The 26,985-nt window shown below is 48.1% G+C and overlaps 1 long non-coding RNA gene across 5 annotated transcripts; it reads right to left on the bottom strand.

Moving 5' to 3' along the window:
* Positions 1-252: 252 nt before the first annotated feature.
* On the bottom strand, positions 253-20,033 carry LOC138727330 (uncharacterized). Of its 5 annotated transcripts, XR_011338539.1 has the most exons (5): positions 19,420-20,033; positions 16,639-16,957; positions 14,537-14,938; positions 517-1,614; positions 253-408 (listed from the first exon to the last, which is right to left on the bottom strand). It is a non-coding gene; the product is annotated as an uncharacterized lncRNA (long non-coding RNA). The 5 variants fall into 5 exon arrangements; XR_011338538.1 differs by having other exon boundaries at positions 253-1,614; XR_011338540.1 differs by lacking the exon at positions 19,420-20,033 and adding an exon at positions 19,144-19,204 and having other exon boundaries at positions 253-1,614.
* Positions 20,034-26,985: the final 6,952 nt, after the last annotated feature.

Here is a 26,985-nt window from a genome sequence, read left to right as displayed (position 1 = left end):
GATCTAGTGGGAGGTGTCCCTGCCCATGGCAGGGGGTTGGAACTGGACGAGCTTTGAGGTTCTTTCTAACACAAATCATTCTGTGATTCTATGATCTTTAGGTTGAGCCATGACAATTTTCTCTGAAGGGCTTTCAGAGGTGCTGGCAAACCCATGTGTCCTCTTCTCTTGAGGTTTGGAACCCTGCTAATGCACTCACAGCACTGTAAGTTGATGCTCCTCTTCGGGGACTGTAGTTGCGTTGCCATGGAGGGGCTGCAGTACCCCAACCCTGCTCCTCACTAATAAATCAACAGCAGGTCAGGCAGCGCAGATGAGATTCATCAGGCTACAGTGGACGTGGCCCTGTCATCGTCAGCTTCTCATCTGTTTGAGGCAGATGAAGTCAATGGCACAACGTATCTCACCCTGCAGCAGATGTCAGAGAAGGGTAGGTGAACTAGACACCATCCCAAAGTGCTATGTGTCCCCTCTGGCTCTGTGGGAAGCCGAAAATAGCCAGCTCAGATGTCTCACTTTGATGTCTGACGCTGCCAGAGGTGAATCCTGTGCTATGCTGACGTGTTTTCAAGAAATATAAAGGTAAGGGGAGAGAAAATTGGCATTGAATGCCTCCTCCTTTCCAATTTCTCCCCTTCTTTTCTGCTCACTCTTTACCCTCTTCAAAGAGGGAAGAGGCACTTTAAACTCCTCCATCAGATCACCATCATCAAAGGCAAGTGGGCTGCAGCCTGAGTGGGATTTCCCAGCCCCCTCCCATCACCCAGATTCCTAAAGCTGGTTTAAAGCAACTTAAAACCTTCCTGCATAGAATTTTCCCTTGCAAAAATTAGACCTCATGAAAATAAATAATTCCCAGAGGAAATTTCAATTTGATTACAAATATTGACTTGCTTGGGGGAAGTTTTTTCTAAAGGAAAATCCATTTGGAATCAACATTTTCAAATTAAACATGTATGTTCGCTCTGTTATAGTACTTAACTTGGAAAAATACCAATTTTGTTTCCAGTGGTTGGGGATTTTAGGAGTTTCTTCCATCCATATTTTTCTGCGCGAGCTGAACAAAAGAAACGCCTTAAAATTGGGCAAAGCAAGGAAAAGATTTGTTTTAATTTTACAGGATTAAAAAAATGCAATATGAAATGTTGTAAATCATTTTCATGCTTCTAAAAAGCCCATTAAAATGCGCAAACACGTGTATTACAGCTGTTGCCCCGGGAGATGCCTGAGCTGCAGAAGCACCAGGCAGAACAGACACGGTGGTGCTGTCCCTCTGGCATCACTCAGATGGTCTCCATCACCCCATTGCTCCTGTTTCCAGCAGGTCAGGAGGGGATTTTGCATGAATGTGGCAACCAGGAGATGTGGCAGATGAGCAGACAGGTGGGAAAAACGTGGTGTTCCACCAGCATAATGGTGGCACCAAGCTTCACATGGGCTCCTCATCGCTTCTTGGTTGAACCCATGAGCATGGGGACTGTCAGCATCCAGTCCTCAAAAGGCATCCAGGCCGGTAAGATGTTTGAATGGGTCACTGACCTCAGTTTAGTGCTTCACACCCCACCCCCAAGCTGTTTCACAGACACTCCTCTGCCCTTCTGGGGTTTGGCCCTGCTGGACAAAGCAAAAATCAAATGCTTAGGATGTGTATTTTTGTCATTTTGTAGAATAACAGAATTATAGAACGGACCCCAAAGCCCATCCAGTCCCACCCCCTGCCATGAGCAGAGACACCTCCCACTGGATCAGGGGCTCCAAGCCCCATCCAACCTGGCCTTGAACCCCTCCAGGGATGGGGCAGCCACCACTGCTCTGGGCAACCTGGGCCAGGGCCTTCCCACCCTCGCAGCAAAACGTTTCTTCCTAACATCTCATCTCAGTCTCCCCTCTTTCAGCCGAAAACCATTCCCGTCATCCTCAGAGGATGCTCTTGGAAATGCTGAAGCTGAGCTGAAACACTTGAGAAGCCTCACAGGTTTCAGGATATGGGCGAGTGAGTTGTGAATTTGTGCTGCTTTTGCCACTTTCTGGTTGAACAAGGTAAGAAACCAACCCAGCTGCATCCAGTGCAGGAGCTTTGTCAGAGAGGCAAGTAATTCTTCGTACAAGAAGACCCTGGTGAGTTCTGTGTCCTGCCTGTTTTTGGAGGGGGAGGAATAGGTAGGAGGAAGAAGGAGCTGGAGGAATAGCAGCCTTCTTCTGATGTAGGCAAGGTTTCCACACACTGATGTTTGTCTTGCAAGACGTATTAACAGGAGCCAGCCTTCAGCTAAACACACCTCTGCCAAAATAAAGCAAACCTCTTAATTTTAGAACTAAAAATAATCATCTTAAGTGACCCTCCTGGAGTTGGGGTCTTTCTTAAAGCCTGGATCAGGGGGCAGAGGGGTTAATAGATGGGGACCACCCCAGGTTCCTGCTGAAGCTCTAGTAGAGATGCTGCTCACCAGAGGCATGAAGGTATCAGCCCGAAATGACTCCAGAGAGTGGAAGCGCTCTTTAGGAGCACTCTATTAATAGAGGCAGATAACAAATCGCTGATAACAAATGCAGGAAGCCCTTGGCCGAAGGGCCCGTTTGCCCAGGCGATATCCCCACCGCGCACGGCAGCTGTTAGTCACAGCGGGAGGCAGCGGGAGCAGCTCTCTCCGCCAAGAGAGCCTTGCTCTTAATCAAAGCAGGAAAACAAATGATCTCAGCTGTTTACCATACCAGAGGTGCGATCTCTGTGCCTTCCCAGCAACACGGAAGCGATGTTGGAGCCTGCTTTATGCCACACGTCCACGACAAAGCCTGGAGACTTGGCTGCAGTCCCTGCTGCGTGCCCGGCGCTGGATCAGGTATTCCTCGATACCCTCAAATAATTGTGTTCCAAATACACCGCTCGGTGCAGTCATGATGAAGCTGTTTAGGACGATGGATGTTGCCAATGAGAATAACCTCTCTTCAGGTTAATTAATCATTTGTAAACCGACCTTTGCAGGGATGCATTATTCATCAGCACTCCTGAACTAACAGGCCAGATCATTTTCATCCACAGAGCGTTGTGTCAAAGTCTTTAGTAATTCCATAACTGAATAACAGGGAGGGCAACACCCTCGAGTGCTGCATCGGCGTGGGATGCTCATCATTTAAAGCACAGTCCCAGTTCATGCTGGACCACAGCCCAACAGCAGCTTTTCTTCCCCACCTGCATATTTCTTCCTTGAAGCCTGACTGACCTTAAACTATTTGAAGACTCCTCTCCAGGAGCTTGACATTTAAAAAGTGCAGTGACAGAAAATAACTTCTTCTAAAAATATGTGTAACTTATTTACCAGCACAAGGAGAGGGAGAGCAGAATTCAAATGCAGGCATACCTGCATATACACATAGGCATCACGCTGCTCCGCTGCAACTTGTCACTGCTGCTGCCACGTGGCAGCACCGCTTTCTCCTCCAGCAAAGCTGCGTTATGGCGGCATGAGGTGTTCAAGGCCAGGTTGGATGAGGCTTTGAGCAACCTGATCCAGTGGGAGGTGTCCCTGCCCATGGCAGGGGGTGGAACTGGATGGGCTTTGAGGTACCTTCCAACCCAAACCATTCTATGATTCTAAGTCGAAAGTGGGGACTGGCCAAGGAGGAGCAGGGATAAGGAGAGAGAGGATCCCCACTCCCTCTCACTGGGAGAGCATGCAGCACAGATCCAGTCCCTGGGAACCCAAAGGGCTGATTTAACATCTTGCAGCCACCAAAAGTGGAAGGCAGGAAAAGGCAAGCCAGCATTTATTGAGAAAACAGCCCATAGATCTTTCTTTGTCAGATTACAAATGAAAAAGAGAAAAAAAGAAATCAAAGACTAAATGCTGCAAAGATCAGTGAGCTCAGTAGTCAGCAAAGCGCTTACATCTCCATGGGGAAGAAGCCTCCTGCACCCCACATCCTCCAGGGAGAGAGCAGACCCTGTCCAAACAGACTCTTCACTCCATTCCCCACCCGAAACTCCAAGCTCACTGTGGGGGAGTCTCCTGAACGTGAGGCATTCATGTATCTTTAATTATTGTTTCAGCCACATAAATCCATGCTGAATTAAAATTCATGATGGTTCTAGGGTACAAGTGCAAACAATTTGTTCGGTAAACTTTGCTCTAATTGGCATTCTGAAAATTTCCTGTTAATCAAGCCCCTTGGGCTCGGTTTACCAGTGTAGTTCTGCCTGCGAATGTCAGTGCTCGGAGGGTGCACGCGTGTGTGCCAATTCCAAGGGTCTTTATACGATATTAACTCATACACTTTGTCCTCACGTTAATTTGCAAGTAATTTTTTAACAACCTTCTGTGGCCCTGTCTTTTATCTCACTGCTTCATTACTCGAGGCAAGCAAGCGAGCAGAAGAGCATTTGTAAAACCCGAAACAAAATTGCACTCAGAAATGTCTAGGATCTGAACACGAAACGCCCCTGCGAGTCCCTGAATTTCATCCCTGCAGGAGTCTCCTTTCCAGCAGCACTTGACTCCAAGTGGCCACGGGATGAGGAGGCGTTCAGGCCAGTGTGGTAAACATCAGGCACACGAGCAGTGTCTCTGCATGGAGACTCCAGCCAAATGCACCCAGAAACACGGTTAAGGAGTGGGGTAATGCTGTGCTCCTCTTGAGCCAAGGATACAAACATTGGCTGAAGAGACATGAGCAGAGCTGGGCTTTTTCATCCCATCACCATGGACAAGGAGAACATCAGAAATGACTCCAGGAGATCATAGAATCATAGAATCACCAGGTTGGAAAAGACCCACTGGATCATCGAGTCCAACCATTCCTATCAAACATTAAACCATGTCCCTCAGCACCTCGTCCACCCGTCCCTTAAACACCTCCAGGGATGGGGACTCAACCCCCTCCCTGGGCAGCCTCTGACAGTGACCAATCACCCTTTCTGTGAAAAATTTTTTCCTATTGTCCAGCCTAAACCTCCCCTGGCAGAGCTTGAGGCCATTCCCTCTCATCCTGTCCCCTGTCACTTTGGAGAAGAGCCCAGCTCCCTCCTCTCCACAACCTCCTTTCAGGTAGTTGCAGAGAGCAATGAGGTCTCCCCTCAGCCTCCTCTTCTCCAGGCTAAACAACCCCAGCTCACTCAACTGCTCCTCTTGTTCTCCAGCCCCTTCCCCAGCTTCATTGCTCTTCTCTGGACTCGCTCCAGAGCCTCAACACCCTCCTTGTGGTGAGGGGCCCAGAACTGAACACAGGATTCGAGGAGCGGTCTCACCAGTGCCGAGTACAGAGGGAGAAGAACCTCCCTGGACCTGCTGGCCACGCTGTTTCTGATCCAAGCCAAGATGCCATTGGCCTTCTTGGCCACCTGGGCACACTGCTGGCTCCTGTTCAGTCGCTGTCAACCAACACCCCCAGGTCCCTCTCCTCCAGGCAGCTTTCCAGCCAGACTTCTCCTAGTCTGTAGCTGCTCAGGGTTGTTGTGTCCCAAGTGCAGGACCCGGCATTTGGCCTTGTTAAACCTCATCCTATTGGTCTCAGCCCATGGATCCAGCCTGTTCAGATCCCTTTGCAGAGCCTCCCTACCCTCCAGCAGATCCACGCTTCCACCCAGCTTAGTATGATCTGCAAACTTGCTAAGGGTGCACTCAATGCCTTCATCCAGGTCGTTGATAAAGACATTGAACAGGGCTGGACCCAGCCCTGAGCCCTGGGGACACCACTTGTCACTGGCCTCCAGCTGGAGTTAACTCCATTTCTCACCACTCTCTGGGCCTGGCCGTCCAAACAGTTTTCCACTCAGGAGACTGTGCGCCTCTCCAGTCCAGAGGTTAGGATCTGGGATGGGGTGCAGTCTGCTGCAACGTCCTGCTTCCCACATGGACTGAATGGCAAATTCCAGGATCAACTTAACAATTCTGGGACCAAATGGCCAATTCTGGGTCTTAAGCAACACCCTCTCTGCAGCAGTGACCCATTAGTCCCACCTGGGACCACTGCCAGAAGGATTTTAGAAGCTTTCAGTGATCCCCTGCTTCAAATTTGCAGCCTTATCAGGTGAGTCCTTAACTGGCTTCCCAAGAGATTTGGTAACAGGAGAAGCTATGTATAACCTGAGTGTCTCTTCCCACTAGCACAGTAAGACGGAGGAACAGAAATAACAAAATAATGAGCATCTGACAGAGATCAGGGTAGCGGTGGAGAAGCTCTCACGGATGGAAATGTGCGGTACGGAAACGTATGAGAACTGGCAGTTCCCAGAAGACACCAAAGATGGTGCACAACAGCATGCTGCTCCCCTGTGAAAGCAGATAAGAAGCATAATTAGATGGAATTACAGCAACAGCAGTGTCTGGAAGCTGGAAAGGAATTGTATGGAAAGTAGAAACAGGCACATGCCTGTGGGAGAAGAGAGGAATCACACAGGTTCACAACATAAGAGTGGCTAAGTCTGGGTGCAGGAGGTTTTGGAGGCAACCAGCAAGGGTCTGCAAATAAATTGGAGGTAAAATGAGAACAGCAAGATGCGTAGGGATGTACGTGTCTGGGGAAGGAGAAATGAGTGTTCAAGGAAGGAGTTTGTCCCATCTCGCTTGTTTCGGTCTTTAGAAAAAGGTTAATTGAGAATGAGATTTAATGAAACAGGCTTTGAAGGGAGCTGTGGAGAAGGCCAGCAGAAGGAAAGGAGTTTAAAGTCACTTGGATATGTAAAACGTATTCAAAATGGAGGATCTGATGAAATGCACCCAAGAACATTGAACCCTTGGTGGCTATCTTCAAAGTTTATAGAGGCATAGATGTCCCTTGAGATGAGAGAAGCACCTCTTTAAACAGGATACTTAGAAAAAAAAACATCCTCTTAATCTCAATTGTCTGAAAATGGTTGGAAGAAACTATTACCTGAGCAACTTGTAAGGTGAAAAATCATAGAATGGTTTGGGTTGGAAGCGACCTCAAAGCCCATCCAGTTCCAATCCTGTCATGGGCAGGGACACCTCCCACTGGATCAGGCAGCTCAAAGCCTCGTCCAGCCTGGCTTTCAACAACCTCTGGGGGTGGGGCAGCCAAACCAAAGAACATGGGTTTGTCAAGAACCAGTCACGTCAACCCAATTTAATTTCCTTCTTTGATAAGGCAACATGTGTACTTGATGATGGGGAGGCAGAAAACACCAGTGAGGCTTTTTGTATTTTCCTCTGAAATAGCCTTGACCAAGCTGAGAAAATTCCCTCTAAAAACAACCAGAGTTCAAGTGGCAGAGTGACCACTCCCAATGAGGAGGTTTTAAGGGAGGAGGAGGTTTCTTCAGCCTCCACTATGCCTCTAGAGGAGGGGCTGCCAGCCTTCCTGTCCATACAGCCAATGGGCCACCTTTCTCCAACATGGCCATCCACACCTTTGCCCAAGGACAACTCTTTGTCCAAAGAAAATTGAGACCTAATGTATGTTATGCTGATTTCTAGCATCTCATGTTGGTTTATGCTTAATTTCCCCATGACATCAGCATCCCCATGCGTATGTGAGTAGAAACATTTTGATGCAGCATTATTCCTCATTAACCCCAGATACTGGCATTGAGCCGAGAAGATGATTATGGTGGAGCTTCAGTCACTCCACCCGGCTTGGAACTGGAATAAATCTGTATAAGCAGCCTTTGTGTGTACGTGGAGGCTTTGCCACTCCACTCCCAGCCCTCCAGAAGGACAGACGGACTGATGGATGGGGACCCTTGCAAGTCCCAATCAAGGGACTTTGTGAGCTGTAAGAACGGCTGCTGGAAAAATGCAGGAACAGACGCCTTTTGATACAGTTTCAAACAATGCGTAATTATCAGGTAGCTGAAAATTAGCCCATCTGTGCCTCGGGAGAAGACAATAAGAAGTTGTGTGTTACTAATGGCTGAAAAGCGCTGGCAACACAAGACAGGAAATTCTCAGCAAAGTTTTTTTTCTTAAGATAATGCAATTACATGGCGTAATCCCCAAATCTCCTGACTTTTTTGGAGGTTTTTGATAAAGCTTACGAGGTCTTCATCCTCCTTTCTTTTTTCCTCTCCTCGTTGTAGCAGCACGGTCCTCGGCATTTCGAGCGGTGCCAGCCGTCTGGCTGGGCCACCCAAAGCAGCAGATGTGGGTACCATAAACTGCCGTTACAACGGAATAGCTAATGACACGCATCAGGTTTGTCTCCAGCAGATTGTAAACACCCACCGTGCCTTTCCACAGCCTCACTATCTGCATGCAAAGCATATGAAGTTTGTGATGCTGTTTTGGATAAGATTTCCATGCTGGCAGAGCTGGCCGGCCAGAGTCTGTGTCTCTAAGGTCAAGCAGCAGCGTGGTTCAGATTTAGGACCCTTTTTGTTTCCCCTGCTGATCCAGCATGCAAAACCCCCAAACCGCGCTTTCTTCACACGCCTTGAGGATCCGGCGATAAGGTCTTTGGGGGTTGGTGAAGCAAAACTGCAACAGCATAAAATTCATGCGTGCAGGCCAGGCAGGGAAAATAGCTCATGATTTTTTTATTCATACTTTTGTCTGTGGAATAACTGGGAGTAAATTGCTTTTTCCTTTCCTAAGCCAAATTATTCAGAGAATTTTTTTGCTGATTTTTGCTATTCTTCCTTTCGAGAGCGTTTGCTCTCGAAGATGGCCCGCTTAGCTCTGAATAGAAAGCAAATGTTACCTTCACCTTCAATGAACTTTGAAGCAATTGATTTTTACCGGCGTAAAAGAAGAGCTGAGAAGTGACAGCTCGTGGGCTTGGCGGAGGACGAATTTTGCCATTTCACAACTGGCCGGGCAGAAGGATGCAAGCATCCCAGAAGAAAGATGACAGATGCTCTTTCGACTCAGCCCCGTGCAGCCACCAGCCCTGTTCTCTTTCACACAGGGGGGTCCCTGGACCGCCAGCTTTGCAGCAGCCACTCTGCAGACATGTTAAGCAACTCGTAACAGGGAGGACTCCAAGGAAAATTATTCTCGCTAGCTTTTGTCTGGTAATCTGAGGTCAAGAAAACAAACTGCTTCCTCTCCGCTCTCCCCAGCGCCGCGGCAAGAAATGCAGCCAAGCTCCGGCACCGAGAATAAAGGCAGAGTTGGCACAAACACAGGAGCTTCTTAAATGAGTTTGCCATTAGCCGGAAGGGCTGCAAATTGAAGCGAAGATAAGCCCCTTAGCGTTTCCCTTCTTTAATCCAAGCCTCATAAAAGCGGAGATGTGTTCCTATTCAGTGGGCTTTATACAGAGGCAGGTATTTCATTTACCCAAAAAAACCCTGGATCGGATAAATTATTAATGTTATTTATAAAGGCAATTCTGCCATTCAGCAAGTTCTTTTGGATCCCTACGCTTAATCTCACTGCTTAGCATAAGATACACTCCAGTTAAAAGGCAAAATCACATTCCCTTACAAGGCCTGCAAAATAACGGAGTGCTGAGGTGCCTGAAAAAGGGTTGTAGTTTAAATTCCGCTTTGAAGACTAATACATTTATCAGTGGCAAACATAAGCCCTGACTTCCACTTGCTTGTACCCTCCCTGCGTGCTGGATGGGGTCTTACTCACACGCATCAAGAGCCGTGAAAGCTACCCAGCAAGAACGCTGGAGATGCAAAAGGCGTCAGTGCTTACACAGCCTCTGTAAGGTGGGGTGGAGCCGTGTGGTCAGGCAGCAAATAGCGCCATCCTCTCCTCTAACACATCCTGAAGACCTGGGAGTGTTGGTTGACAGCGACTGAGCATGAGCCAGCAGTGGCCCAGGTGGCCAAGAAGGCCAATGGCATCTTGGCTTGGATCAGAAACGGCGTGGCCAGCAGGTCCAGGGAGGTTCTTCTCCCTCTGGACTCGGCACTGGTGAGACCGCTCCTCAAATCCTGTGTTCAGTTCTGGGCCCCTCACCACAAGAAGGATGTTGAGGCTCTGGAGCGAGTCCAGAGAAGAGCAACGAAGCTGGTGAAGGGGCTGGAGAACAGGCCTTATGAGGAACGGCTGAGAGAGCTGGGGGTGTTTAGCCTGGAGAAGAGGAGGCTGAGGGGAGACCTCATTGCTCTCTCCAACTACCTGAAAGGAGGTTGTGGAGAGGAGGGTGCTGGGCTCTTCTCCCAAGTGACAGGGGACAGGACAAGAGGGAATGGCCTCAAGCTCCAACAGGGGAGGTTTAGGCTGGACATTAGGAAAAAATTCTTCACTGGGCACTGGAACAGGCACTGGCACAGGCTGCCCAGGGAGGTGGTTGATTCACCTTCCCTGGAGGTGTTTAAGGGACGGGTGGACGAGGTGCTGAGGGGCATGGTTTAGTGTTTGATAGGAATGGTTGGACTCAATGATCCGGTGGGTCTTTTCCAACCTGGTGATTCTATGATTCTATGATTCTATACCATGTCCTGCTCTGGGACACTCACAGCCATGACTTAGGCTTCTGTACGCTCAGCCCTACACCCCCCACCCCGCCATGGAGCAAGGTGTTACCAAGGGCAGAAACACCACAACAAATATCGAAGCATCTCACCAAGCAGAGGTGTGGGCTCATGCAGTCGGGAGATGGAGTAGGTGGAGTCAAATCCTTCCTGGAGGTGCTCAAAAAGCATGTGGTTTAGTAGGCACGGTGGCGTTGGACTGACAGTTGAACTGGATGATCTTAGAGGTCTTTTCCAACCTCAACAATTCTATGACTCTATGAGTCCCAAAAAAGGTCATAGAATAATGGAATCATAGAATCACCAGGTTGGAAAAGACCCACCGGATCATCAAGTCCAACCATTCCTATCAATAATAGGAATAATATCTCTCCTCAGAGACCCTGGGAGAGCCACAACCACCACAGGGACATCACAGCTCTCAGCCCCAGCGACATTAGTGTGGCGCATTACAAGGAACAAGGTATCAAACACGAGAAGATGGGAGTCTTGGTGCACACCCAGCATTGCTATTTCTGCTGCAACAGTGGGACTGTGATGGCTCGGTTCCCACAGCGCAGCGCCGGTGCTGACAGGTAAAGCAGCACCACTCCGGTCAGCAGGGTGGCAACAGGAATTTTGGGGTTAAATGCCCACATCACCTCCTAAAAAAGAGGTGCTCAGCCCTCCAGGAAAGGAACAGCAGCTCCTTGCTCCCACATCAGGGCTATACATGGAATTAAGCAAAAGGCATCTCCACATACATCCCAGTAGTTGTCACAGCACAGGCACACACAGCCATACACTGCCCTCTGAAACCCAAACGTTGCAGGCTGGGGAACGGCAGCGCATGGGACTTGCAGGAACATTTCTCATGAAAGGTTTTCTCTACACAATACACACATTCCCTGAAATCCTTTTTTCAGCATTTCCCCACTCAAAGGCTGCAGGACAAACTGTTTAATTGAGCAGCCAGCGCTGGCTGCTGTTTTGTTTCAGCACAATTTAAAGCAACGCAAAGTATTTTTGTTTGCTAAACTCACTGAACCTTTTCACAGTAGGGTGACGACAGCAGCGTGGTTTTTCATTGACAGCATCGCCCCGAGGGAAGAAGCACTCGGGAGGTTCGGGTTCTGTTTTTTCTCCTGGGCTGGGACGAGCAGCAGCTCACGGGTGGCAGCGTGGTTGCCTTTGATCAGCCACGAGCAGGGAGGGCTCCTGCAGCTGCGCTTGAAGCTGGCAATGTCAAAGCTACGGGCACCACGGAGAAGTGCACTTTTATGTCAAAACTACTTATAATAAGATTTTTAAGTATGTTCGGGGAGCTGGAATGAAATATTTAAACACAGCATCATAGCAGCATTTTATTCTCATGGAAATGCCGGAATGCCATTTGCAAATCAGAAATGTTTTAAAATTTGCTTTGAAATAGCAGCATTTTTATGCAACTGGTTTGGGTTTTTTCTTTCCTGGAAGAAACAAATGGAGGAAAAAATGCTGAGATATTGGCCATTTCCTCACAAATGAGATGTCCGCTTTTCCGTCTGTCCTGGTGAGGCTGTTTGGAGCCATCACTCCCCTTTGGAGCAGGGAGAAGCAGCCTCAAGAGCAGCCTCTACCTAGTTGTATCCAGCATTCAAATTGCATTATCTTTGTTTCCTACACTGATGACAGGACGTTTCTGTTGGAGAACTCCACTGGGCATCAGAACTACTCCAAAGGGTTAGCAGGAATTGAAATAAATGCCATAAAAGAAGTAGTAAGTTCTTGTCTAAAGCACAGCTGCCCTACTTTTTTTTTTATTGGGGCAGTTTTTGCTTTCTTTAGGTACACTTCAAGCATTTGCTGTTCTTTAGTTTCCAATATATATATATGGTATCATGTTAAACACAAGATTCAGTCCCTCCTCAAGGCTCACATGGTTTCTTACCCGACTCCTTGATCATAGAATCATAGAATCATCAGGTTGGAAGAGACCCACTGGATCATCAAGTCCAACCATTCCCATCAATCACTAAACCATGTCCCTCAGCACCTCATCCACCCATCCCTTAAACCCCTCCAGGGAAGGGGACTCAACCACCTCCCTGGGCAGCCTCTGCCACTACCCAATGACCCTTTTCCTGAAACATTTCTTCCTAATGTCCAGCCTGAACCTCCCCTGGTGGAGCTTGAGGCCATTCCCTCTCGTCTTGTCCCCTGTCCCTTGGGAGAAGAGCCCAGCTCCCTCCTCTCAAGCAGCACACAGCTTCGGGCAGGCAGCCCAGAGCCACCAAAGCTCTTTGGTACCTGGGTCTGGGTGGCGTTTGGGTCACACTGAGACCTTAGTGCAGCCTTCCAATACTTAAAGGGGGCTTATAAGAAAGATGGGGGGAAACATCTTAGCAGGCCCTGTAGTAATACAACAAGGGGTGATGGTTTTTATCTTAAAGAGAAATTTAGACTAGATATTAGGAAGAAATGTTTTACACTGAAGGTGGGGAGGCCCTGGCCCAGGTTGCCCAGAGCAGTGGTGGCTGACCCATCCCTGGAGGTGTTCAAGGCCAGGTTGGATGGGGCTTTGAGGAACCTGACCCATTGGGAAGTATCCGTGGCCACAGCAGGGAAGCTGGACTGGATGAGCTTCATGGTCCCTTCCAACTCAAACCATTCCATGATTCTATGTGAATAAAACTATTTTCAAGCAGAAAATCAATTATTTCAGCAGTTCTGGCTAAATTCGGCATTTGAGGTTCAAATCACTATTCAGAAAGGATTATTATTCTATAATATAAGAGGCCTAAATATATTTCAATTCAGTATCTTAGCAGGATGAAAAAGCCACAGATCCCCTAAGATGATGTCTGACTTTAAAAGAAGACCACCTGATTTGTGTACAGTTCGTTCATAGTGGATTTTAATACAAAATTCAAAGAACTGTAAGGACAAAATGTTGGCAAGCAGCATGAAAAACTGCTTGAAAATAACACATGAAAGTGTCAGAAGAAATGTTTATCATTTAGGATCTGAAATAGCTGATATGGTTAAAAAGAGTAGATCAGGCATAACAAAAATACTTTGGAACTGAAGGCAGGTCGAAACACAGAAGCATCTCTTGGGCAGTTAAAATGGATAATAATAATAATATCTGGCTAGTGCAAGATTTTAAGGCACACAAGGCATGTTCCTCAGCAGCTGGCAGGGGTAGGACAGCTTTGGAAATCTCCTCTTTGGCTCCCACTGTCCTGTACATATTCAACATTCCAGAAGCCAGCCTGCAAACACTGCTCTTCTAAAATCTCCCCAACATTTGATCCTAATGAGCCAATGTGCAGCCTCTCACAAGTTGTCAATGCACTATGAAATAAGATAAAATCAGCCTGGTTTAGCCATGCAATTAAACAGGAGCTCACGCTATCTCCAGCTGATTCCAGTTTTCCCACTTACTTCACCAGAACACAGTTTCATAGAATCACAGAATCATAAAATCATGGAACAGTTTGTGCTGAAAGCGGCCTCAAAGCCCATCCAGTTCCACCCCCTGCCATGGGCAGGGACACCTCCCACTGCATCAGGGGCTCCAAGCCCCATCTAACCTGGCCTTGAACCCCTCCAGGGATGGGGCAGCCACCCCTGCTCTGGGCAACCTGGGCCAGGGCCTCCCCAGCCTCACAGCAAAACATTTCTCCCTAAGATCGCATCTCCATCTGCCCTCTTTCAGCTGAAAAACATTCTCCTCATCCTATCTCTGCCCTCCCTGATCAAGATCCCCTCCACAGCTTTCCTCGAGCCCTTTCCAGTGCTGGAAGCTGCTCTAAGGTCTCCCCACAGCCCTCTCTCCTCCAGACTGAACAAACCCAACTCTCTCAGCCTGTCCTTGTATGGGAGGTGCTCCAGCCCTTGGATCACCTCTTTGGCCTCCTTTAGGCCCTGCTTTCTTGCTGAGGAAGCTCTCAGAACCATTTCCAGTGCCCAGGTCGGCAACCAGTTGAACATAGGAGCCCAAGCACAGCTATATTTGAAGTGCTGTTCAACGTGCATGGTGGGAAAGGCGTTGATTAGGATCTGTTTTTAGGGCACAAGAAACTTCCCACCACACAGATAGAACAGCACTTCAAATATAGCTGTGCTTGGGCTCCTATGTTCAACTGGTTGTGTTGGCCAAAGCTTTTGGCTGTGCGTCTCCTTACTCACCTTCCCACTGCTACAAACAGGGAGGCAAAACTCCTGCGATCATCACGCAGGTGACTAGAGGAAACTGCACTGCCAAAGTGCTCCACGGCTGCAGCCGTGTTTCAGCTCTTGCCTGCTGGTAAGCTGCCAGCGAGAGGGAAATGTAGGCATAAAATGAATAGCAGAAGAGATTGCAGGTAATTATGTTTCTTAAGCTGTTAACAGGATTGGCCATTTGATAAATGAGAGGATTTGGGAATGTTTTGTCACTGACAAGCCATTGTAAGATCGGAGTGGAAACAGGAGCGTTTCTCTTGCGCAGCGTGAACAAGAAGCAAATTCTCCCAGGATGCTTACGCACCATGAAATTCGTCTGAAACCTGGATGCTAGCGCATGGAGAAGAAAGGACAGGTATAGGACTCCTGCTGCTGAAAAAAGAGAACCAGGGCTCTTACATGTGCTACTAGTTTGGATTTTATGCCCCTTCGGTGTCCCCAGAGGTTTCTGTTCTCTTATAGTGTCTCTCCTCATCCCTGAATATGGTTTTTGGTGCCATGACTGCCTCTTAAATCCCTCCATCTGCTTTTCAGTGCTCGAAGTCCCTCTGCCTCGCTCTGCTTCGCTCAACTTCTCATTTGCTTTTGAGGTTCCCCAAATAGCTGGAGAGGTGAGACAGAAACCAGCACCGTTGTTTCTCCTTCTCTTCCAGCAGTGCCCCTTGAGGTGGTTTTGAGAACCCTTGGAGCCCATCTGTTTCTTTTCCAGTAACCACATGGGCTTTGGAGGTGCCTTTTGGGGGTGCCCTAAAGCTTTAAATCTGCCTCTTGGAGCCCCCCACTCCCAGAAACCTGCGTGTTCTTGTGCCCTCAGCACTACCAGCCTCATCAGGCAGCAGTGAGGCAAGGACAGGTCTTGTGGTCCCACAGGCATCCACATGGGGACAGGATGCAGGGACACATCTGTTAAGGCCATTTGCCAATCAGTTGGTCTGAGCAGAAGAGCAGGATGACAGCTGGACCTGCTCCATGAGAGGGGAATGAGGACTCACCCCAGGGAGGTCACATGAGGCTGCTCTGGTGTGAAGTGCAGCGAGGGAAGGTGGTGTCAGCAAAGTGAATCACACAGTTTAAAGTCATGTTAAAAATCATCTCGGATGTTAGCATTGCATGGCCAGTGGTTCCCGGCATCTCCCTGGACATGGTCCTCTCTGCCGAGAACCACTGGAGGCTACATCCTGCCTGATACAGATCTCACCTTCATAAAATCATGGAATCATGGAATGGTTCGGGTTGGAAGGGACCTCAAAGCCCATCCAGTCCCAATCCCTGCCATAGGCAGGGACACCTCCCACTGGATCAGGGTGCTCAGAGCCTCACTCTGCTCCAGCACCCAAAGCACTTAAGAATCGCTGCAGAGACCGGGTTGTGTGGAGACAGAAACCTGATGTCTTGCAGACACCGTCAACCCTTGCCTCCACCACTCTGGATGGTCCTTGCCCTACTCGAGTAACTTCTCTGGTGCGACCTGCCCCCACCCACCTCTGCACTTAAGCCCTATCTCACTACCCTGTAAAGGAGGTCTTTTTTTAGAGACTCCTCTAAAAAAAATGAGATTGAGTGCAGAGGTGGCCAAGGCCCAACTGGAGCAGCTGATGCTGCCAGACCTTGCTCCCCAGCCCACATGAGCGATGTAGGCATGAAAAAACCACTCGGGTTTTCTGCCTTCACACCACCCAGCCTGCAGCGATCACTGTTCAGCTTCCAGTTAAGCTGAGGCGTCCTTGTCTTTCCAGGTTCCCTACTATCCTCCTCCTGAATAAACACTTCCTCCCATCCACTTAGAGGCAACATTTATGAAGGACTTTGGAACAAGGACTTCAGCAGCTGGAGCTGTGTTTCCTGGGCCCTTGCTGAGATGGAATAAAAAGAAAGCTGAGCTGAAGGGAGCATTTCTGAAGGCAGGGAAACAGCCCCTTCTGGCACTTAACCATCACAAGGAAACAAGAGCCACTGCAGCAAGACAGCCACGGCTGTTGGCTGCCCTCTTTTAGTTCTACCAGCACAGCAACGAGCTCTTTCTTCATGCAGAAATTATTCAAAGCATTGAATAAACCCAAACTCACCTTGTCTCAGTTGTGGCTTGCTCCACTTTTTAGTTCCAAGAGGAAAACTAACCCAGCATGATGGCAGCATGCTTGATTCCTGCTCAGCACTTCCTTGAGTGAGGCTCCCCAGCGAGGAACTGGCAAATGCAGGGCCTTTCCTCCCATGGCAACTCCTTAAGGAGCAAACGAAGGAAAAATCTAGTTCCTGCTCCTTCAAACAGGAAAACAAGGTCACTTATTCTTCGCAGCTCAAGCTGAAGTCTGAAATCGTGGCCCCAAGCAGTTGGTGGAGGGCGGGCAAGAGGTGAAAATAGCAGTTATTCTTAGCAGTATGCACCTAGGAAAAGCAAAGAGAGAAAGAGCAAGAATAGAATTTGCCAGGCAAGAAGAGACAATTGTTTCCTCTCAAAACAACAGACTCAAACCTCTGTTTTCACCCAAGCAGGGGCCAACAAGCAGTTATGCACAGTGGGTTTGTACCCCTTGCCTCAGCAGCACCAAGCCCTGGGCTTCACTTCTCCAAACGCAGCAGGAGCTGAAGCTTCAGACACAGCTGGGCAAGGCAAAAGCTTTCCCAAAGCTCTTCCAAAAGGAAGCCAGGGCAGCCACAAGAGCACAACTGCCACCTTGAGTGGGTTGTAGTTCAAGCAGAGAGATGCTTGATTTTGCCAGCACGTTTGGGAAACGAAGACGGCTTGCCAACCCACTCCTGAGGGAGACAGATGAGAGAGACTTCCCAAAGGGCTGACCCACAGTGGCAGCCTTTGCCATTTATAAAAACCTTGCCAGCCATGGGAACAGGAATGATCAGAAAAAGCTTTTATCTACAATGAAGAGCATCTGACATGGACGGGTGAGCCAGCTGCTTCCCTCAGTCCCAGCCAGCCCTACAAGGACATGCCCACAGGCAACCCCAGCACCACCAAGGCGATGTCAGGCCAGCAGCCAACTACCACCTGCTCCAAACAGCCTCAGCTCAGCAGAAGACCCAGTGGAGAGCAGCCCTCCAGCAGCCCTCGCAAGCCTGTGAGCGAGGCACTCAGCCCTCTGAGTGGTCCTCTCAAGCACTGGCTGGGAAACAAACTCTTCAGCTCAGACTTTACTGCGCTTGTTTGACCCCCATGAGCCTTTCCCATGGGAACAGCACAGTCCAACTCCTGCTTCTGCAGAGCAGCACCCTGTGCTTTCACTACAGAGCCCTGAAAAGAGCCCACCACCACCACCTCGGTCATGGGGGCCTTGCAGAAGCAGCTGGGATCACCTTGCCTCTGGCTAGCAGCAAGGCATCACCTCCACATCCTCCTGCCTGGACCCTCTGGGCACAACTGACCCACAAGGCACACAAGCTCCCAAAGCCTCCTTGCTATTTAGGCCTTGGTCACTCAGGGCACTTACCTGACATCTCTTCCTGTACCCACATCCTCCCTTGCTCCCTTGCACATCGTTAAGGCTGTGCTCCTCGTTAGCTTCTTCTGATGCTTCCTTGTAGCAAAACAGCAAAAACGTTCCTCCCAAGTAAATGAGGGCAGAATCAGACCAACACGGGTCTCTCCAACACCCCAGTCAGCCCCCTGCCCTGCAAAATCCAACCTAGCAAACGCTGTTTGGGAACTGCCTCGCTGCTGGGGAAGAGCTCCAAATCCCAGCAGCTTCCCCAGATGCCCTGCCTGACAGGGAACAGCATGCACCGTGTCCCACCCGATGGCACTCAGAATCATAGAATAACCAGGTTGGAAGAGACCCACGGGATCATCGAGTCCAACCATTCCTATCAAACACTAAACCATTCCCCTTAGTACCACGTCCACTTCTCTCGTACCTTGTGCAGAGCAGCATGCCCACCACACACCCTGCCCCATGGATCCATGAGGGATACGCACAGGGACCCCAAATCATCCCCACGCCAGGACAGGACCAGGCACTTGGGTGTTCAAAAAGTGTGTGGCTGCAGCAGTTCAGGACATGATTCAGTAGGCACAGTGGGGTTGGGCTGATGGTTGGACTTAAGAGGTGTTTTCCAACCTTAATGATACAGGCACTCGAGGTGACACAGATATTCCCCACCTTTGCTCATCCCCTCTCCTCTCTGCCACACATCCCTGCCATCTGAAAATGTCCACAGAGCATAACAGGGAACCAGCCTAATGGGGAACACACAGAGGGATGAAACTCCCTGTCTCCTGAGTCAGGTTGGAGGAGTGACACGGCAGCAATCGCTTTGCAGGCCCCCCGAAATCCCAGCCCTACAGCCCCTGCACCAGCACAGCTGAAGCTTCTGCAGCACCTGGAGAAAAAGGCGAGGGGACCAAATTGGCTCAGCTGAGAAGAGTGTGGTCAACATCACGGCACTGGGTGCAAAAGCCCTTGTGGCTGCTCTCCATCCTGGCAGCCAGTGCTGAGGCAGAGGGACGTCTGCCCCTATGAATAGAGAAGCTGCTCCAGCTCCAAGGGCAGAAGATACTTCGAAGTATTGCAATGCAAATTGCAAAAGGAAAAGGCCAGCAAGGCCACCTGATGCTGTACCTGCTCCAGGGGCAGTGGGAGCTCAGGGTAGGGCATGGATTGATGTAGAGGAGCCAGCCAGTCAGCAAGACCTTGGAGGTGAAACAGTGCCATGTTATCGCTTTTCACAGAGGAGGAAAAGCAATATGATAAAACTTGCTTCTAACAACAGAGAAAAAGAAATACAAGACTTGAAAGGATGCAGGAGAGATTCACAGACATCAGTGCTAACCATTCATCTTTGCTCTTTCCCTTCAGAAGATTGTTTCCCAAAAATGAAGGAAAACTACCCCTCACCTGCAGCTCTTCCACCAGCTCGAGGCATGACAGCACTCGGCCAGCCCAGCTCTTCTCCCGGCAACAAACTCAGCTCGAGGATTCAAGGATGCGGATGCTGCTTCCAGCCTTTGACTGCCATCTTTCACCTCTCCTCAACCACAGCACCACTGGCTCTGTCCTGCTGGATAAATTACGTGCTCACTTTCTATTCTGTCTTTTTTTGGTAAAACAGATGTAGCACAAAAAACAGCTGCAATTAAACCCCCTCTTTTCTTCCCCTCCACAACTACCAACACCTGAGCCAATCAAGCTTGGTGCTGGCAACCTCATGCCCTTTTAATCACCCTTGTGGTGCTGTTTAAATATGATTTCCCTTCCTTGGGAAGTGCTCAGTTCAAGACTTGTGGTGTGAGTTCCCTTCCATAGAGAGACCTGTAAATAGCCTTACTAATTTATTTTTTAATGATTTTTTTAATAAGCTGCTGTCCAGGTTAAGCACCGTGTAGCTATCGGATCACTAAGACTATGGAAGGACTGTGTTTCCAAATGCTCAAAAAGAGAAAAGGGAGCAATTTAAAGTATTTCTTAAATTTCGAGTGACTTTTTTGTGCACCCTGAACAGGAGCCGCAGTGGCCCAGGTGGCAAGAAGGCCAACAGCATCCTGGCTTGGATCAGCCGTGGGGTGGCCAGCAGGAGCAGGGAAGGGATCGTCTCCCTGGACTCAGCACTGGTGAAGGCAGCACCTCAAATCCTGATTCAGTTTTGGGTCCTCTCGCTCCAAGAAGGACACCGAGGGGCTGGAGAGCATCTGGAGAAAGGGAACGGAGCTGGGGAAGGGTCTGGAGCCCAGGGGTTCTGGGAGAAGCCGAGAGACCTGGGGCTGTTTAGTCTGCAGCTTCTGGAAAGGAGGTTGTGGTGAGGTGAGTGCTGGGCTCTTCTCTCAAGGAACAAGGGATAGGATGAGAAGAAATGGCCACCAAGTTGTGCCAGGGAAGGTTTTAGGAAAAATTTCTTTACTGAAAGAGTGGTGAAACATCGGGAGAGGCTGCCCAGGGCAGAGGTGGAGTCTTCTTCCCTGTAGGGGAAGCGTGTGGCTGTGGCACTTCAGGACACAGTTTAGTAGACACGGTGGGGTTGGGCTGACAGTTGGACTAGATGATCTTAGAGTTCTTTTCCAACCTTAATGATTCTATGAAGCCATCCGTGTGACTTTTGGTCCTAAGCAGAGCCCTCTGTTTGACTACAGTGCCCCTTCAGAGGCCCCAGTGTGCACTATAGTCCTCACAACCTGTCTCTGATCTTTTTTTAATCTTCCTGCCCCATGGAAATGCTGTATCCATGCATGGAGAATCTCTGTAATGTACCTAGACCAACATCTGGAGGGATTCGGCTCACCTGACCATATCACAACAGCATCACAGAGAGATAATTAATTGGCACAGCACAAATAAGCCTGGTCAAAAGGTATAACTCTTCCCTCTGTGCTCCCCGTTCTGGGGTTTGCATATTCTCACCCTCCACCACAAGAACGTGTGCCTATTTGCAAAAGGTGTCTTAAGGCTCCAGTGCTTGCTAACAACCACAACAGCTTCGCCACAGTGGGAAGAGGAGGAGCAGGCGCTGAGCTCTTCTCTCTGGTGACCAATAACAGGACCCAAGGGAATGGCAGGAAGATGCCAGGGGAGGGTTAGGTTGGACATCATGGGAAGGTTCTTCCTCCAGAGGGTGGTGGAGCCCTGGAACAGCTCCCAGGGAAGCAGTCATGGTGCCAAGTCTGACAATATTCCAGAAGCATTTGGCCAACACCTTCACTCCATGGTGTGAATGTTGGGGTGTCCTGTGCAGGGACAGGAGTGGGACTCGATGGTCCTTGTGGAACCCTTTCAACTCAAGACATTCTATGATTCTATGAACCCCTGTACGACGAATGAACTAGCAAGCAATAAGGATATTTTACAAGCACAGAAACAAGCAGCCCCAGCAAAGAGTGCTGGAAGCAGCACCAAAGCCTCCTCGCTGGAGGAAGGCTCAGCAAAGGCATTTGTGCCGAGTACACTGGCTTTCTCCCAAACGCTAGCCAAGACTGGGAAGGACAGGACAGTCCTTGTCTTTGGTACCCCAGCACTTGACAGAATAACTGAGACGTTCTGGTTAATCTAGCGGAAAGAGTTTTGAAACAACTTGAAGGAGGCTACATGAATATGCAGCAAATATAGCCGAGACCTGCTGTCTATTGAAATGGCTCATTAATACTGCACAGACAAATGACTGATGCTCACTGCAGAGCTACCAGTGAACATATCTGCGCTAGGATTATCGAAGCGGTGCAGAATATTTCACCCCATATGGTTTGCCTGAAGAGGCTGTTTCAGATAATGGTTGTCATGTTGTTTCCATGGAATTTCAATATTCCCCAGAAGACCCTCGCTGGAGTACTCCAGAGCAACCTTGTGTCGTTTGGTGCCGCCTGAACTAGCAGAACACCACGCACTTACAATTAAAAGTGGATTACGGAAAAATAATAATGAAGTTCAGATTTGAAAAAAAGGGAGTATGAAATGTTTTCGCATGAATCAGGTCAGTAAAGCCAACCTCCAACATCATTTTTTTAATGGGAAGTGTCACTCACAAAATAATTTCATGTACATGGATAAAATTAATCAACGTTACTGGAAGAAAAGTAGCACAAGATTAAGTATCCACAAAATACGCCCAGGCACCAGAGATCTCTTGGCAGGAAGGATGGAAGGAAAGAACTAGGACTCGTGCTCCATCTGCTAATAATGAAAATGAAGAGATACAGTGGTGCGAGTACAAGAGAAAGGTTCACAAAGGAAAAGCCCTTCAGACTGGAAGTGTAGTTATGAGAAAAGAAAGCCACTGGGCTTTAAGGTACAAAGAACACAAACCCCATGCTACTGAGGCAAATCAAAAGGCCACGGACTCTCTGCTCACATCTTGTGACCTGTAGTTGGTGCTATGGAATAATCTTACAGCACAGGATGAATACACATCCTTTTCCAGGAAAACTTTCTGGCCTGACAGTTAATGGCCTGTGATCACAGAAATGTACAGTCCAAAGCAAGGACAAGGGAAGAGAGGGAGAGGATGCAGCATTCAGCAGAGGGTTCCTTGTTCATATAGAAGGAGCTGCACACCTGTAACTATACATGATAGGAATGGTTGGACTCGATGATCCAGTGGGTCCTTTCCAACCTAGTGATTCTATGATTCTGTACATGCACATTTCCTACATGCATGAATCTCTACATGCATGTATCCTGCATGTTTCCCTGCCCCCATACTCCATCCAGAGCAGCACTGCAGTGTGAGGAGGCTGCTGTGAACAAGAGATAACAGCGCTGATAAAAGAATGAGCATCTTTGACATATAGGGATGAAGCACAAAGCACACATGACTCTAGGGAGCATGAATGGCTTTTGAAAGGATGGATTGGCCACTTGATCTTCAGTGATCATTGCCATAATCCGTGAGCCCTCTTTCACTGCTTGCCTCGCTCCCAGCCCTGCTGATGTTGTATCAGGATGTCCAGGATGTCTCTCCTTGACAGGGAAGGGTTAGGTTGGACATTAGGAGAAGGTTCTTCCCCCAGAGGAAGCACCCCTGGGGGGAGCACTGGAACAGTTCCCAGGGAAGCAGTCACGGTGCCAAGCCTGACAATATTCCAGAAGCATTTGGCCAACGCCCTCAGCCCCACGGTGTGAATGCTGGGGTTGCGCTGTGACAGGAGTTGGACTCAATGGTCCTTGTGGGTCCCTTCTAACTCAGGGCACTCTATGATTCTATGACAGAGCTATTCCACATATACAGTTGCTAAAGAGACAGCATTCTGGTATCCTTATCTCTTTCAGCAGCCTGGTGTCTACAAACAATGCAGTTATTGATACCCGTATGATGTTGTCATCCTTTATAAAGACCTTAAGTCGACTGGGTGTGAACACACACGCTGTGCTGGTGATGTCACATATTTACTGCCAGACCTGCAGAGGAGGCACCTCATGGTGCTGAGCTCCATTCCACCTTCTTAACAGGTAACACATTTGAACAAGCACAGATCTTTCCACCTCTGCCCTGTGGACCTTCCCTGGCCCCACCAGTGCCTGTCCAGCTATTTTTCTCTTCCTATCTTACATCTGTTTACCTTCCAAGTCCTCCCACTTACCCTGCTTCTGACGGCACGTAGTGGCTCCTCTGCTGTGCGCTGCAGGCAAAATCCTGCTTGTGCCTCAAGCCAGGACTGGTGCTTCAGAAAATCATGGAATGGTTTGTATTGGAAGGGACCTCAAAGCCCATCCAGCTCCAACCCCTGCCATGGGCAGGAACACCTCCCACTGGATCAGGTTGCTCCAAGCCCCATCCACTTCATGTACTTGTTGTTGGCCAAGGCCTCTGAGGAACACAGAGCTCAACACTGGAGAGGCTCAGCTGAATATGCGTAGATTGATACGGTGAAAGACTCAAGATATGTCAGATTTCAGAGGGAATGAAAAAATGTGTATCTTTCACTGAGGATATTTTTTTCCTGAATTTCAAGTCCTTAATTCAAATATAAAGACTCTAGCATGTCAATAGTGGACTATACAGCATTTCTATTGGGTATTTATTTTTCTACGTATATATATTTATTCACTATTAAACATAATTTACAAAGATAAATGTATGTATTTAAAACACTGGAAAAATACCATCTTTTCCCTGGTTTTTTGCCATTTTACCTGACATGCAATCACAGGATCGTTTATATTGGAAAAGACCTTAAAGATCATCAAGTCCAACCCCTAACCCCACACTGTCAAGTCTGCCACTAAACCATGTCCCTAAAGCATCACATTCACACGTCTTTTAAATCTCTCCAGGGATGGGGACTCCACCACTGCCCTGGGCAGCCTCTGCCAATGCTTCACCACTCTTTCAGTAAAGAAATTCTACTTCTACCCAATAAAAACCTCCCCTGGTGCAATTTGAGGCCATTTCCTCTCATACTGTCACCTGTTACTTGGGAGCAGAGCCCAGCGCCCACCTCACCACGACCTCCTTTCCAGAGAGCTGCAGAGAGCGATGAGGTCTCCCCTCAGCCTCCTCTTCTCCAGGCTAAAGAACCCCAGGTGCCTCAGCTGCTCCTCCTAAGATTTGTTCTCCAGCCCCTTCTCCAGCTCTGTTCCCCTTCGCCAGCCCTTCAATGTCCTCCTTGTAACAAGGGGCCCAAAATTGAACACTATAAAAAATGTGAAAAATATCAGACTGGGTCAGACACTCAACACAAAAACTTAAAGAACTGACTGGTTTACTTCAAGTTTGGTAACGACATCAGAAAAGGAAAACAAAGGCAGAAATGTCAAGCAGTAACACTGTATAAAACCAGTTGTGAATCAATAGCGAAGAAAACTCCTGAACTACACAAACAGAAGCACGAAACAAAGAAACCTCAGACTAAAATCCACGGCTGACAGAGCTTAGCACAAGAAAGTTGTGTTTGCAAAAGAAATCCTAGCAACAGTACAGGGTCACTGCTCGGTGCAGGCAGGAGAATTGTGAAGGATTATGCAGCAAGCGCAGAAGTGCTCAAACAGACTTTCATTCGGTATTTGGAAAGAAGGATGATTTGCTTTCATTGCTTGGAGATGATTAAATACTTTCCAGCCTATTAGTAACTGAGAGAGATGTGAGAATCTATCAGCAATGAACATTTTTAAATCAGCAGGCTCAGAAGCTCCAGCACAGTTGGCAGAGAAGCTCTCGGGTCCGCTAACAGTGAATGTTAATAGCAGCTGATCTGTAAATGCCCAGCTTATCAAAATCTATTAAATGAGAAGGGAAGCAAAGGGAATCAATGAACCATCAGAGGAAAGAGCAACTTCGGGTCAAAGCAAGGGAGGGTTTTTCCATCCTTTCTTTAGGATAGTCAAGGGTAACACAGAGTCCAGTTCTCCAAACAAACTGGAGCCACCATCTTTCCCAGGCTCATTTAACCTGACAGCTCTGAGCTGGAGTTATCACTCAGCAGTCACTCAGACCAAAGGTGTCATCTTGGTAAGAAAACCATGACTTCTGGGTTAGCTCAAAACCTGTTGGAGTTAAGAGAGCCAAATGAAAAAGGATAAAGAGATACGGGCTCAAGCCCTGCTCCCTGTTATCATCCACATGCAAAGTCTGACAGTTTTCTAACCAGTTTTTTTATGAAGCTATTCCTTAGGTGTGTTCTTCTCACAGTGACTGTGCAGGAGAAGTGGCTGGCTTGTGGCTATGAAATGTCCCAAACGGGCACACAGAAGCTCCGGGAGCGGCTCTCAGGAGTGCGGTGCCGGGATGTGGCTTTCCAAGCCAGGAACCTGACCTCTGCCAAACCACACAGGCATCCACACCTCCACTGGCTTCAAGTGCCAGCAAGAGACCTACTTCAAACACGCTTGACTCCCTCTTCCTTCTAACAAGCTGCAGTTAGGAGTGAATTAAATCAGTGTACATTTTGCTCCACTCTGTAAGCTAATTCAAACGACCGAAAAGCACTGTGAGGGACTAGAAGCCATCGCTGCTTCAGGATAGAACCAGAACGCATTACAGACACCCAGCTGTGCAGAAAACTCCGTCTTTGGAACTTACTGATGTTTCCAACCCCAAAAAAAAAGTGTTGCATAAACAAGCAAGAGCATAGTGGAAGTTGTAATACACTCAGTTTGATCTCCCATTTCATGTAATGAAGCTTCACTGAAAACAGAAGAGCAAAAAAAAAAGATTAATCAGAATCCTATGTGAATTTATTTATGGATCACAAAAAATGTTTCTAGAATATCCAAGACATGGCCGAGGGATAAAATTAGATGAAGTTAGGATTTATCTCGATTACCTAACCTGGCATTAAAATCCTTTCCACTGATCAGCAAACAGAAGGATAAAAAGATTTCAGAGACATTATGTAGGTCTGGAATAATTCCCAGTACGAGTTCCTATAAGAAGAGGAATTGTGGGAGGAATACAAATATTAATCAGAAGAAAAGGTTCTAAATTGGGAAACCGCTTTGCCAATGAGACAAAAGTCTCAGTCATTAGTGTAACAACCTCTAATCCCTATCAGAGCAGCCAGTCCCATGGTAGAGATGGACGTGAAATGGCTTTCTCCATCAATATTTCAGTTTTGATTAATTCTAACATTCTACGTCTGGACATAACAAATATGTTGTGAAACATATCATGAAAAAACAGAGACATTTGGCTGAACAATCCCAAACCATGTAGAAAACTCATTTTCTAGGAAACGGAGAAATACATTTGAAAGCTGTTTTCTTCTTAACTTAATGCAGAAAACTCCCCGGTGTCCAACTCTTTAAAATAACTTCTCCCAAAAAAAGCAGCCTATCTAATTAAGTCCAGAACCACGGCACCAGTTTGACCCTGATTTCCATTGGCAACTCCCTGACAGGCACCAAAATACCTTATTAAATTTTTCCTGGGATAGCAGTTCTGATTTATAACGAAATAAAAAAGAAGTAAATATTTTCTAGGTCAGAAAAGGCAAGAAATAGTAGGAACAGTCCTGCGGTCATGAATTCAAGCAGAGCATCAGG

This window comes from Phaenicophaeus curvirostris, chromosome 15, assembly GCF_032191515.1.
Source record: "Phaenicophaeus curvirostris isolate KB17595 chromosome 15, BPBGC_Pcur_1.0, whole genome shotgun sequence".
NCBI classification, from domain to species: Eukaryota; Metazoa; Chordata; class Aves; order Cuculiformes; family Cuculidae; genus Phaenicophaeus; species Phaenicophaeus curvirostris.
Note: the sequence above shows the minus strand (reverse complement) of the source record. Positions and strands in the feature narration are given on the sequence as shown.